The sequence below is a fragment of the Rhinoderma darwinii genome, chromosome 4 (assembly GCF_050947455.1).
Source record: "Rhinoderma darwinii isolate aRhiDar2 chromosome 4, aRhiDar2.hap1, whole genome shotgun sequence".
Taxonomy (NCBI): Eukaryota; Metazoa; Chordata; class Amphibia; order Anura; family Rhinodermatidae; genus Rhinoderma; species Rhinoderma darwinii.
In genome coordinates, this window is record NC_134690.1 from 294,214,694 (window position 1) to 294,228,617 (window position 13,924).

At 44.1% G+C, this 13,924-nt stretch overlaps 1 protein-coding gene across 5 annotated transcripts in view; it reads right to left on the reverse strand.

Moving 5' to 3' along the window:
• PCNX2 (pecanex 2) overlaps window positions 1-13,924 on the reverse strand; it is a 934,799-nt gene that overhangs the window by 323,982 nt on the left and 596,893 nt on the right. The gene's annotated exons all lie outside the window — the stretch shown is intronic.

Below are 13,924 nucleotides of genomic sequence, written 5' to 3' on the forward strand. Positions count from 1 at the left end.
AGTCTAAGTCCTGCACGGGTCTCTCGTGCAGGCAGGAGCCGGGGCTCTGCTGTCTGATGACAAATGCCGTTAAATGCCGCCGTCAATAGCGACCGCGGCATTTAACTTTGTTTACAAAGGGAGTGAGCTCCCTCTGTCACCCATCGGCGGCCCGCCAATGCAATCGCGGGTCTCCGATGGGGTGTCATGGCAGCCGGGGGCTTGATAAAAGCCCCCAGGTCTGCCCTGGACATATGCCTGTTAGGACGCGCCGGAGGCACGTCCTAACAGATTGCCTGTCAGATTTACACTGACAGGCAATAATGCTCTGGTATACGAAGTATACCAGAGCATTATAGCAGCGATCGGAAGATCGCACAGTAAAGTCCCCTAGTGGGACTAATAAAATAAGTCATCAAAGTGAAATAAAGATTATTAATAAAAAGTACAGTAAAAAAAAAAATAAAACCATTTTTTTCCATAAAAAGTGGTTTTATTTAGTAAAAGTGTAAAAAAAAAAAAAAAGTACACATATGTGGTATCGCCGTAATTGTACCGACCCATAGAATAAAGGTAACATGTTATTTACGTCGCATAGTGAACGGCGTCAATTTAAAAACGCATAGAACAATGGCGGAATTTCAGGTTTTTGTTATAATCCCCCCCAAAAAGGTTAATAAAAAAGTTAATATAAAAATTATATGTACCCAAAAATTGTGCTATTAAAAAGCACAACTAATCCCGCAAAAAACAAGTCCTCATACAGCTATGTAGACGAAAAAATAAAAACTTTATAGCTCTTTGAATGCGACTATAGAAAAGCGAATAAAATAGCTTGGTCATTAAGGCCTAAAATGGGCTGGTCACTAAGGGGTTAAAGAATTTGTCTTACTATTATTACTTTAGTATCATAGATCAGCAATGCAGCATTATCACTGAAGATGCTTTAACTTAACTTAACTTATGGTTAACTGAGTTCAGTGGCGCGGCGTGGACGGCATGATGCAGTGATGTCATCGTGTCGGGCAGTGGACATCATCAGCGTGGTCCCGATCTCTACTAGGCCTCAGGCCTAAACCAGGCTGTGGCCTACAAGAGCAAACGGCGGAGCAGGGAGCCAATGGCCAGGGGTTGGCTGGAAATTTTTTGTCTGGGGGGCAAGCACACAGCACTGGCCCAAGAGTAGCGACCCATTCTTGGGTCACTGGGCTATTGGCAAGTTTGCCCCCCTAACACCGCTGTGGGAGAACTCTGCTACCTGTCAACAGAAAAATCATCCGACAGGAGGAAAAATGTTTCTTCTTGGCGAAGTACAAGAAAGCCTCACCTGGGAATTAGACTTTCTTGTACTCTGCCAGGGGGAAACATTTTCCCCTCTGGCGGATGATTTTTCAGTTGACAGGAAGCAGAGTTACATGAAGGGGAATTATTTTTCCTTGACCTCTAGTTTCTATTGTGGCAAATTTAAGTTTTTTTACATTTTTATACTGTTTTTTTTGGTAGGTTCCGACTACGTCGTAGATTCATTGGACTACTTCGATGATCTACTTTTTTTTTTTTTTTTTTAAAAATGATTTTATTTCAATAAAAAAATATTTTTCTTATGTCTGTTTTTTTTAAATACTTTATTATGGCCTTAGTAATGGCTGCTGTCTAATTAAGAGCGTCCATTACTAAGAAGGGGCTTAGTGTTAGCCAGTAAAAAGGCTATCACTAACCCCTATTATTACCCCTGTTCTCACTGCCGCGAGGGGAGTACGATCCAGTATCCGACCATCTGAAGCGACGGTAAGGCAGCAGGGCGGCCACAGGCTGGTTTTACCAGGCTGGGAAGAGACAAAAACCATAGTCTTTCCCACCCTGGTAATGCTAGGCTGCAGCTGCTTTATTGTATCTGGCTGGTTATGAAAAATAGCGGGAACCTCACGTCATTTTTAAAACATAAATAATAGAAAAAAATTACGCGAGATCCCCTCCATTTTCATAACCAGCCAGATACAATAAAGCAGCATCAGCCTAGCATTACCAGGGTGGGAAGGGCCATGGTTTTTGGCCATTCCGAACCTGATATTACCAGCCTGAGGCCACCCCAGTACACGCCCTTCACTTCAGACGGTCGGGTGCTGGATCGTACCCAGCTCTTCCCGGTACTCCTGGTTCTTAGTAATGGACGCTCTCAATCAGACAGCTGCCATTACTAAGGCGGTAATGAAGTATTGAAAAACAGAGACATAAAGAAATTTATTTTATTGAAATAACAACTCTTCCACACAATCCACTTTAACCATTTTATTAAAAAAAAAGAAAAAAAGCTTAAGTCGGCGAAGTAGTCCAACGAATCTACGACGTAGTCCAAATGGTCCAGCGGAACCTGCAAAACAAAAATTAGCAGTATGAAAAATAAAAATAAAGATGGCTGCCCCACAAAAGTATAAAAATATTAATAAATAGTTACCTTCGGGAGCATATTAAAATAATTAGAAAAATTAGGCCCATAAAATAAAACATATCAAATAATAAAAAAAAAATGAGAACACCTTTCTTTTAAAGAGAACCTTTCACCTACATGTGAAGCTGAGTGCAGCATGTAATGGGGAGGGCTGCACAAACTCTGGGGCACTTTACATTTTTTTCGTCAGTCACTAAGGGGCCTTAGGCTAGGCTGACGCCTTTTCACGTCAGCCTAGTCTAAGTCCTGCACGGGTCTCTCGTGCAGGCAGGAGCCGGGGCTCTGCTGTCTGATGACAAATGCCGTTAAATGCCGCCGTCAATAGCGACCGCGGCATTTAACTTTGTTTACAAAGGGAGTGAGCTCCCTCTGTCACCCATCGGCGGCCCGCCAATGCAATCGCGGGTCTCCGATGGGGTGTCATGGCAGCCGGGGGCTTGATAAAAGCCCCCAGGTCTGCCCTGGACATATGCCTGTTAGGACGCGCCGGAGGCACGTCCTAACAGATTGCCTGTCAGATTTACACTGACAGGCAATAATGCTCTGGTATACGAAGTATACCAGAGCATTATAGCAGCGATCGGAAGATCGCACAGTAAAGTCCCCTAGTGGGACTAATAAAATAAGTCATCAAAGTGAAATAAAGATTATTAATAAAAAGTACAGTAAAAAAAAAAATAAAACCATTTTTTTCCATAAAAAGTGGTTTTATTTAGTAAAAGTGTAAAAAAAAAAAAAAAGTACACATATGTGGTATCGCCGTAATTGTACCGACCCATAGAATAAAGGTAACATGTTATTTACGTCGCATAGTGAACGGCGTCAATTTAAAAACGCATAGAACAATGGCGGAATTTCAGGTTTTTGTTATAATCCCCCCCAAAAAGGTTAATAAAAAAGTTAATATAAAAATTATATGTACCCAAAAATTGTGCTATTAAAAAGCACAACTAATCCCGCAAAAAACAAGTCCTCATACAGCTATGTAGACGAAAAAATAAAAACTTTATAGCTCTTTGAATGCGACTATAGAAAAGCGAATAAAATAGCTTGGTCATTAAGGCCTAAAATGGGCTGGTCACTAAGGGGTTAAAGAATTTGTCTTACTATTATTACTTTAGTATCATAGATCAGCAATGCAGCATTATCACTGAAGATGCTTTAACTTAACTTAACTTATGGTTAACTGAGTTCAGTGGCGCGGCGTGGACGGCATGATGCAGTGATGTCATCGTGTCGGGCAGTGGACATCATCAGCGTGGTCCCGATCTCTACTAGGCCTCAGGCCTAAACCAGGCTGTGGCCTACAAGAGCAAACGGCGGAGCAGGGAGCCAATGGCCAGGGGTTGGCTGGAAATTTTTTGTCTGGGGGGCAAGCACACAGCACTGGCCCAAGAGTAGCGACCCATTCTTGGGTCACTGGGCTATTGGCAAGTTTGCCCCCCTAACACCGCTGTGGGAGAACTCTGCTACCTGTCAACAGAAAAATCATCCGACAGGAGGAAAAATGTTTCTTCTTGGCGAAGTACAAGAAAGCCTCACCTGGGAATTAGACTTTCTTGTACTCTGCCAGGGGGAAACATTTTCCCCTCTGGCGGATGATTTTTCAGTTGACAGGAAGCAGAGTTACATGAAGGGGAATTATTTTTCCTTGACCTCTAGTTTCTATTGTGGCAAATTTAAGTTTTTTTACATTTTTATACAGTTTTTTTTGGTAGGTTCCGACTACGTCGTAGATTCATTGGACTACTTCGATGATCTACTTTTTTTTTTTTTTTTTAAAAATGATTTTATTTCAATAAAAAAATATTTTTCTTATGTCTGTTTTTTTTAAATACTTTATTATGGCCTTAGTAATGGCTGCTGTCTAATTAAGAGCGTCCATTACTAAGAAGGGGCTTAGTGTTAGCCAGTAAAAAGGCTATCACTAACCCCTATTATTACCCCTGTTCTCACTGCCGCGAGGGGAGTACGATCCAGTATCCGACCATCTGAAGCGACGGTAAGGCAGCAGGGCGGCCACAGGCTGGTTTTACCAGGCTGGGAAGAGACAAAAACCATAGTCTTTCCCACCCTGGTAATGCTAGGCTGCAGCTGCTTTATTGTATCTGGCTGGTTATGAAAAATAGCGGGAACCTCACGTCATTTTTAAAACATAAATAATAGAAAAAAATTACGCGAGATCCCCTCCATTTTCATAACCAGCCAGATACAATAAAGCAGCATCAGCCTAGCATTACCAGGGTGGGAAGGGCCATGGTTTTTGGCCATTCCGAACCTGATATTACCAGCCTGAGGCCACCCCAGTACACGCCCTTCACTTCAGACGGTCGGGTGCTGGATCGTACCCAGCTCTTCCCGGTACTCCTGGTTCTTAGTAATGGACGCTCTCAATCAGACAGCTGCCATTACTAAGGCGGTAATGAAGTATTGAAAAACAGAGACATAAAGAAATTTATTTTATTGAAATAACAACTCTTCCACACAATCCACTTTAACCATTTTATTAAAAAAAAAGAAAAAAAGCTTAAGTCGGCGAAGTAGTCCAACGAATCTACGACGTAGTCCAAATGGTCCAGCGGAACCTGCAAAACAAAAATTAGCAGTATGAAAAATAAAAATAAAGATGGCTGCCCCACAAAAGTATAAAAATATTAATAAATAGTTACCTTCGGGAGCATATTAAAATAATTAGAAAAATTAGGCCCATAAAATAAAACATATCAAATAATAAAAAAAAAATGAGAACACCTTTCTTTTAAAGAGAACCTTTCACCTACATGTGAAGCTGAGTGCAGCATGTAATGGGGAGGGCTGCACAAACTCTGGGGCACTTTACATTTTTTTCCTAGCCTCCTTCGTTATTTAGATATTGGTGCTGTAATATTTGGTGCCCGATATTTAAATAACCCCATGAACTGTCAATGGGGAGGTAATTGGCAAGGGGGCGTGTAACATTGCTGTGACACTGTCCAAACAGCTACGGACAGCATTACAGCAAGAGCTGGAGAGAGAGCGAGTGCGCGCGAGCGCGCAGCTCCGCCACCACTATGGTACAGAAGAGGAGAAGAAGAGTGTGAATTCTTCTTCTTCTGTTTCATGGCATCGGAGCTGTGTGCGCTGGCACGGTCTCACTCTTTAACTCTCGGCAGACAAGGACGGCAAGACAGATCTCTCACGAGACATCACACAGTCCTGTACTTGCCTGCTGAGAGCTAAAGAGTGATGCCGGATTCACACGAGCGTGTGCGTTTTGCGTGTGTCAGCCCCGTATGATGCGCGGCTGCGTGATTTTCGCGCAGCCGCCATCATTATGACACTCCGTTTGGATGTTTGTAAACAGAAAAGCACACGGTGCTTTTCTGTTTACATTCATAGTTTTACAGCTGTTGCGCGAATCACGCGCGTCCCACGGAAGTGCTTCCATGTGGTGTGCGTAATTTTCACGCACCCATTGGCTTCTAACTATTACGGCGCCGATATCTAAGTAAGAAAAGAGGGTAGGAAAAAAAAGGTTTGTGCAGCACTGACCATTACATGCTTCACTCAGCTGCACATGTATGGGGAGGTGGAAGGTTCTCTTTAAAGTGTAACAGCTTTTTTAAAAACTTTTGACATGTCAGAAGTTTTGATCAGTGGGGTACGAACACTGAGACCCCCCACTAGTCGCTAAAACAAAGCAGCAGAAGTACTCGGCTGAGCGGTGTGCCACTTCACAGGGGCGTAGCTAGGGGGAGCAGGCGGGGCATGTGCCTGTGTCTATAGGACACAGGTACAATTAGAAGCAATGAATGACCGGGCACGTTCCGTGCCCGACCATTCAGCGCCTTTCCACGAGTGAAGCGACTGGTACCTTTTGTACCAGTGAAGCTTCCGTCGATGAAAGGCGCTGACTGACTGACTGACAGGGAAAGTCATCCTGCCCAGCCAATCAGCGCCTTTCATAGACGCTGCGTTCAACCCCCAGGAGATCTGCGTAGAAGAGAGCAGGTCTCCATGGCTGCCGGACGGCGTGGGAGCGGGATTAAGGTGAGTTTGAATATATATATATATTTTTAATTGTAATAAAAGTGTGTGGCTGTATCTACGGGGGGACTTTGTCTACACGGGGGGGGGGGCTTTATCTACGGGGGGGCTATATCTACGGAGGGGGGACTTTGTCTACACGGGGGGGGGGGGCTTTATCTACGGAGGGGGGACTTTGTCTACACGGGGGGGGCTTTATCTACGGGGGGGTGTCTATCTACAGGGACGGCTATATACTGGGGTGGGCTATCTATGCAGCACCATATACAGGGGTGGGCTATAGCTACAGGGGGGGCTATATAGTATATAGCCCCATGTAGATATAGCCCACCCCTGTAGATATAGCCCACCCCTGTAGATATAGCCCATCCCTATAGATATAGCCAACCCCTGTAGATATAGCCCACCCCTGTAGATATAGCCCACCCCTGTATATAACCCCCTGTAGATATAGCCCACCCCTGTATATAGCCCACCCCTGTATATAGCCCCCCTGTAGATATAGCCTACCCCTGTATATAGCCCACCCCTGTATATAGCCCCCCTGTAGATATAGCCCCCCTGTAGATATAGCCCACCCCTGTAGATATAGCCCACCCCTGTATATAGCCCACCCCTGTAGATATAGCCCACCCCTGTATATAGCCCCCCTGTAGATATAGCCAACCCCTGTAGATATAGCCCACCCCTGTAGATATAGCCCACCCCTGTAGATATAGCCCACCCCTGTATATAGCCCACCCCTGTAGATATAGCCCACCCCTGTAGATATAGCCCACCCCTGTAGATATAGCCCACCCCTGTATATAGCCCACCCCTGTATATAGCCCACCCCTGTATATAGCCCACCCCTGTAAATATAGCCCACCCCTGTATATAGCCCACCCCTGTAGATATAGCCCACCCCTGTATATAGCCCACCCCTGTAGATATAGCCCACCCCTGTAGATATAGCCCACCCCTGTATATAGTCCACCCCTGTAGATATAGCCCACTCCTGTAGATATAGCCCACCCCTGTAGATATAGCCCACCCCCGTAGGTATAGTCCACCCCTTTTTTTAAATATAAAGACTCAATAGGTTTAAGTAACGGGTTGGGTGCCACTTACAAGTGTCTGAACACCCCCACTATCATTTAAAGGCAAACTTCAAATAATACTGAGAAAAACTTATATAGAACCAAGAAGTCAAAGAGCCACAGAAGTAATGAAAAAGTACAAATTTTTATTAGGACATACAACACAAAATCGCAAATATTAAAACTTCAAGGAGATCTAAAAGAACAGTGTGGGTTATGAAGACAATCAATTAGGGGTATCCTAACAATGAATGGGATCCATGACATAACAAGTGACAGTACATCTGTCACAAGAGGGGGGGGGTAGCAATAATAGATAAAGCACATGTGATCGGTCTATAAAAAATAGCAGCTATACCTGGACACCAGTGCATTCAGTACCATGTACAGTGGAAATTTATGAGTGTCCAGGGTCAAAGGGTTAAAGACCCTATCTTGCCAAGATAGAATTAAGTGTAGAAATGACCGACAGCTGTAGAGTAAAAAAAAGGAAGAAACATGGAGGACATTCAGAGTGCGTGTAAATCCAGAGGGATCTACTCAAGGAGCAGATCACTTATATGGCAGGCTTACCCATAATGATGAGTGTGTATATGGTCCCACACTGCGGCCCAAAGTAATAGCGCCCCGACGCGCGTTTCGCCGAACTGGCTTCCTCAGGGGATAGCATATACTATCCCCTGAGGAAGCCAGTTCGGCGAAACGCGCGTCGGGGCGCTATTACTTTGGGCCGCAGTGTGGGACCATATACACACTCATCATTATGGGTAAGCCTGCCATATAAGTGATCTGCTCCTTGAGTAGATCCCTCTGGATTTACACGCACTCTGAATGTCCTCCATGCTTCTTCCTTTTTTTTACTCTACTGCTGTCGGTCATTTCTACACTTACTTCTATCTTGGCAAGATAGGGTCTTTAACCCTTTGACCCTGGACACTCATAAATATCCACTGTACATGGTACTGAATGCACTGGTGTCCAGGTATAGCTGCTATTTTTTATAGACCGATCACATGTGCTTTATCTATTATTGCTACCCCCCCCCTCCTGTGACAGATGTACTGTCACTTGTTATGTCATGGATCCCATTCATTGTTAGGATACCCCTAATTGATTGTCTTCATAACCCACACTGTTCTTTTAGATCTCCTTGAAGTTTTAATATTTGCGATTTTGTGTTGTATGTCCTAATAAAAATTTGTACTTTTTCATTACTTCTGTGGCTCTTTGACTTCTTGGTTCTATATATATAGTCCACCCCTGTAGATATAGTCCACCCCTGTAGATATAGTCCACCACTGTAGATATAGCCCACCCCTGTATATAGTCCCCCTGTAGATATAGCCCACCCCTGTATATAGTATCCCACAAATAGCTCCCCCTATAGTGCGCCACAGAAAACCCACCCCTGTATATAGCCCCCCTGTACATATAGTCCACCCCTGTATATAGTGCTCCACAGATAGCCCACCCCTGTATATAGTATATACAGGGGTGGGCTATCTGAGGAGCACTATATACAGGGGTGGACTATCTAGTGGAGCACTATATACAGGGGTGGACTATATGTACAGGGGGGCTATATACAGGGGTGGGCTATCTGTGAAACACTATTTACAGGGGTGGACTATATGTGGAGCACTATATACAGGGGTGGGCTATATCTACAGGGGGGCTACATACAGGGTTGGGCTATCTGTGGAGCACTATATACAGGGGTAGGCTATATCTACAGGGGGCTATATACAAGGGTGGGCTATCTGTAGAGCACTATATACAGGGGTGAGCTATATCTACAGGGGGCTATATACAGGGTTGGGCTATACGTGGAGCACTATATACAGGGCTGGGCTATATCTACAGAGGGCTATATACAGGGGTGGGCTATCTGTAGAGCACTATAGGGGGAGGTATTTGTGGGACACTATATACAGGGGTGGGCTTTATGGGGGCACTATCTACAGGGGGCTCTATGGCAGGCACTATCTACAGGGGGCACAGTGTGTATGTGGGACACGGTGTATGGTGCTATTATAATTAGAGATGCAGTGTATGGCGCTATTATATTTAGGGGCGTAGTGTGTGGTATAATGATAACTTTATCTTTATTTATAGGTGCAGAAATGTTGGAAAAGTGAGAAGCTGGAGACATGTGAGCGGCAAACTGCAGAAATGGGCTGTGAACGGGAGAAGTCATCATAGAGGTCTGGACCGGATGGAGAAAAAGAACTAGAATCTGAGACGTCACCGGTGAGTCACTTGATGTAAATGTTCATTCTGCCTCTAATCAGTAATGTAGTCACTGTATGATCTGCAGTGAGATGATGGGTGGTATGATTGATAGGATTTATTTTTGTGAAACAGCATCTCCCAGCATATCCTTATCATTGTTCGGGCCATGCTGGGAGCTGCAGTTTTACGACGTACAAACCTATACAGCAGAGGTTGCACTAAATTGAGCTGTATTTGTGCTGGTGCTGGAGAACTGAATCTTTGCCCTGGGTGCTGGAGAACCTAGCTACGCCTCTGCACTTCAATAGAAAGTCTTTGAGTTCATACACCGCTCACTCGGCTGGAAGTCGATCATAAATGTAGCGGCACATGACTCACCCGAGCAATTCTGCTGTTTCGTTTTGGCGTCTCAGTGCTCGGTCCCCCACTGATGAAAACTTTAGTTACAGTTTAAAGGCTATGTACACCTTTAAAAATGTATTTTATATATATATATATATATATATATATATATATATATATATATATATATATAAATATATATATATATAAAAGGTATCTATCAATGCGATTGGTGCAAGTTTTGATGACTTTTTATTGAAAATTATTGTTACTTTTTGAGATACAGCTGCTTTGTATCCTGTATACAGAGCAGCTGTATATAGCGCTGAGACCTGAATCCATTAGGTTGGCAATTATTGATCACATCTAAGTTATGAACTTAGATGTGATCGGTAACAGCTCGATCCTGCAGGAGCCGCTGAAACTGAATCAGTCAGTCCCGCTGACCTGACGGATACAGGATTCAGCGCTATATACATTTTATATATATATATATACAGTGAAGGAAATAAGTATTTGATCCTTTGCTGATTTTGTAAGTTTGCCCAATGTCAAAGACACGAACAGTCTAGAATTTTTAGGATAGGTTAATTTTACCAGTGAGAGATAGATTATATAAAAAAAAAAACAGAAAATCACATTGTCAAAATTCTATATATTTATTTGCATTGTGCACAGAGAAATAAGTATTTGATCCCCTACCAACCATTAAGAGCTCAGCCTCCTCCAGACCAGTTACACGCTCCAAATCAACTTGGTGCCTGCATTAAAGACAGCTCTTACATGGTCACCTTTATAAAAGACTCCTGTCCACAGACTCAATTAATCAGTCTGACTTTAACCTCTACAACATGGGCAAGACCTAAGGATGTCAGGGACAAGATCATAGACCTGCACAAGGCTGGAATGGGCTACAAAACCATAAGTAAGACGCTGGGTGAGAAGGAGACAACTGTTGGTGCAATAGTAAGAAAATGGAAGACATACAAAATGACTGTCAATCGACATCGATCTGGGGCTCCATGCAAAATCTCACCTCGTGGGGTATCCTTGATCCTGAGGAAGGTGAGAGCTCAGCCGAAAACTACACGGGGGAACTTGTTAATGATCTCAAGGCAGCTGGGACCACAGTCACCAAGAAAACCATTGGTAACACATTACGCCGTAATGGATTAAAATCCTGCAGTGCCCGCAAGGACCCCCTGGTCAAGAAGGCACATGTACAGGCCCGTCTGAAGTTTGCAAATGAACATCTGGATGATTCTGAGAGTGATTGGGAGAAGGTGCTGTGGTCAGATGAGACTAAAATTGAGCTCTTTGACATTAACTCAACTCGCCGTGTTTGGAGGAAGAGAAATGCTGCCTATGACCCAAAGAACACCATCCCCACTGTCAAGCATGGAGGTGGAAACATTATGTTTTGGGGGTGTTTCTCTGCTAAGGGCACAGGACTACTTCACCGCATCAATGGGAGAATGGATGGAGCCATGTACCGTCAAATCCTGAGTGACAACCTCCTTCCCTCCACCAGGACATTAAAAATGGCTCGTGGCTGGGTCTTCCAGCACGACAATGACCCGAAACATAAAGCCAAGGCAACAAAGGAGTGGCTCAAAAAGAAGCACATTAAGGTCATGGAGTGGCCTAGCCAGTCTCCAGACCTTAATCCCATCGAAAACTTATGGAGGGAGCTGAAGATCCGAGTTGCCAAGCGACAGCCTCGACATCTTAATGATTTACAGATGATCTGCAAAGAGGAGTGGGCCAAAATTCCATCTAACATGTGTGCAGACCTCATCATCAACTACAAAAAATGTCTGACTGCTGTGCTTGCCAACAAGGGTTTTGCCACCAAGTATTAAGTCTTGTTTGCCAAAGGGATCAAATACTTATTTCTCTGTGCACAATGCAAATAAATATATATAATTTTGACAATGTGATTTTTTTTTTTTTTTTTTTATATAATCTATCTCTCACTGGTAAAATTAACCTATCCTAAAAATTCTAGACTGTTCATGTCTTTGACAGTGGGCAAAGTTACAAAATCAGAAAGGGATCAAATACTTATTTCCTTCACTGTATATATATATATATATATATATATATATATATATATATATATATATATACATATATATAAATATATATTTGAATTAGCGGGGGAAAGTTTATGAGGAAGGATTAGGGCCTGTTCACATCAGCGTTGGCTTTCCGTTCCGGGGTTCCATCTGAGGTTTCCGTCGGGTGAACCACGCAACGGAAAGTCAAACTGAAACCACAGCTTCCATTTCCATCATCATTGATATCAATGGTGACGGAAACATTGCTAATGGTTTCTGTTCGTCACCATTCCAGCAGGTTTCCTTTTTCCTGACGGAATAAATAGCGCAGTCGACTCCGCTAATGGTGACGGAAACGGAAGCTGTGGTTTCAGTTTGACTTTCCGTTGCGGGGTTACCTCCGACGGAACCCCGGAACAGAAAGCCAACGCTGATGTGAACAGGCCCTTATACTAAGCTTAGCTTCCTGCCTCTACTAATTTAAAAGGGGTCGGCCAATGCTGGGGGCCGGGAGTATACTGCAAGGGGGGGTCTGGGCGTTTCACTGACAGCAGAGAGCTCTATAGGGGGGAATTATCCCCCACATAGAGCCCTGACTAGTTACTATACTGCAAGGTTAGGGGCGTCTGAGCTGAGCTGACTGACTGCTCTAAGGGGGGGGGGCGGCAGAATCTCCCCCTATAAAGCCCTGTGCAGTAAGTCAGACGCTCAGACCAGACCCCCCCCCCCACCCCCACCCCCACTAATCCTTCTATCATAGTGATGTGAGGGCTCTATGGGGTGGATTATTCCAGCCCCATAGAGCCCTTTACTGTCTGTAAAATACCCAGACCCCACCTTGCAGTATACTCCCGGGTCCCGGTCCCAGCAAGGCAGGAACGTACCTCGTGTGTCTGGTCGCTCGACCGCTCCTCCTGCAGACTTGCTCCTCTCTGGCGGCATGTGCTGCGTACAGCGTCAGAGAGGAGGAGGAGGAGGAGTGTTACAGACGTGCCCATCATGCGGCACGTCTGCTATGTGTGTCTGCATGGCCCCTCCCCCCGGTCCAGCCCGTCCCTGGCTGAAAATGCCGCCCCCTGTTTTCAGGTGGGTGGCGCCGCCTGAGGCTGTCGGCTCACCTCGCCTCATGGCAGGTGCGGCACTGTCCATAGTATCTCTTCAGCTTCTGAATACAAACTTAAAAGCTATGTACACTTTTTGAAAAATATATATTTTTTGTTTAAATAAAACAGTGTATCAATGTGATTAGTGGAACTTTCTAATTACTTTTTATTAAAAATTATTTTAACTTTTTTATATAGAGAAATATCTTGCGCTAAAACCTAAATCTGTCAGGCCAGCGGTACTGACGTGTTCAGTCACAGGATTCGCCTATTAGGGTATGTTCACACAGCTTAGCAAAATACGTCTGAAAATACGGAGCTGTTTTTCAGATGTTTTTGTAGCAACACGCGTTTTTCGCGGCGTATTTTACGGATGTTATTGGAGCTGTTTTTAAATAGAGTCAATTAAAAACTGCTCCAAAAACGTCCCAAGAAGTGACATGCACTTCTTTTTCGCGGGCGTTTTTTTATGTGCCGTCTTTTGACAGAGATGCGTAAAATAACACCTCGTGGGAACCGAACACCATAAAACCCATTGAAAGCAATAGGCAGATGTTTGTAAGCGTAATGGAGCCGTTTTTTCAGGCGTAACTCGAGGAGTAAAACGCCCGAATTTACGTCTGAAAACAGTGCGTGTGAACATACCTTTATCGA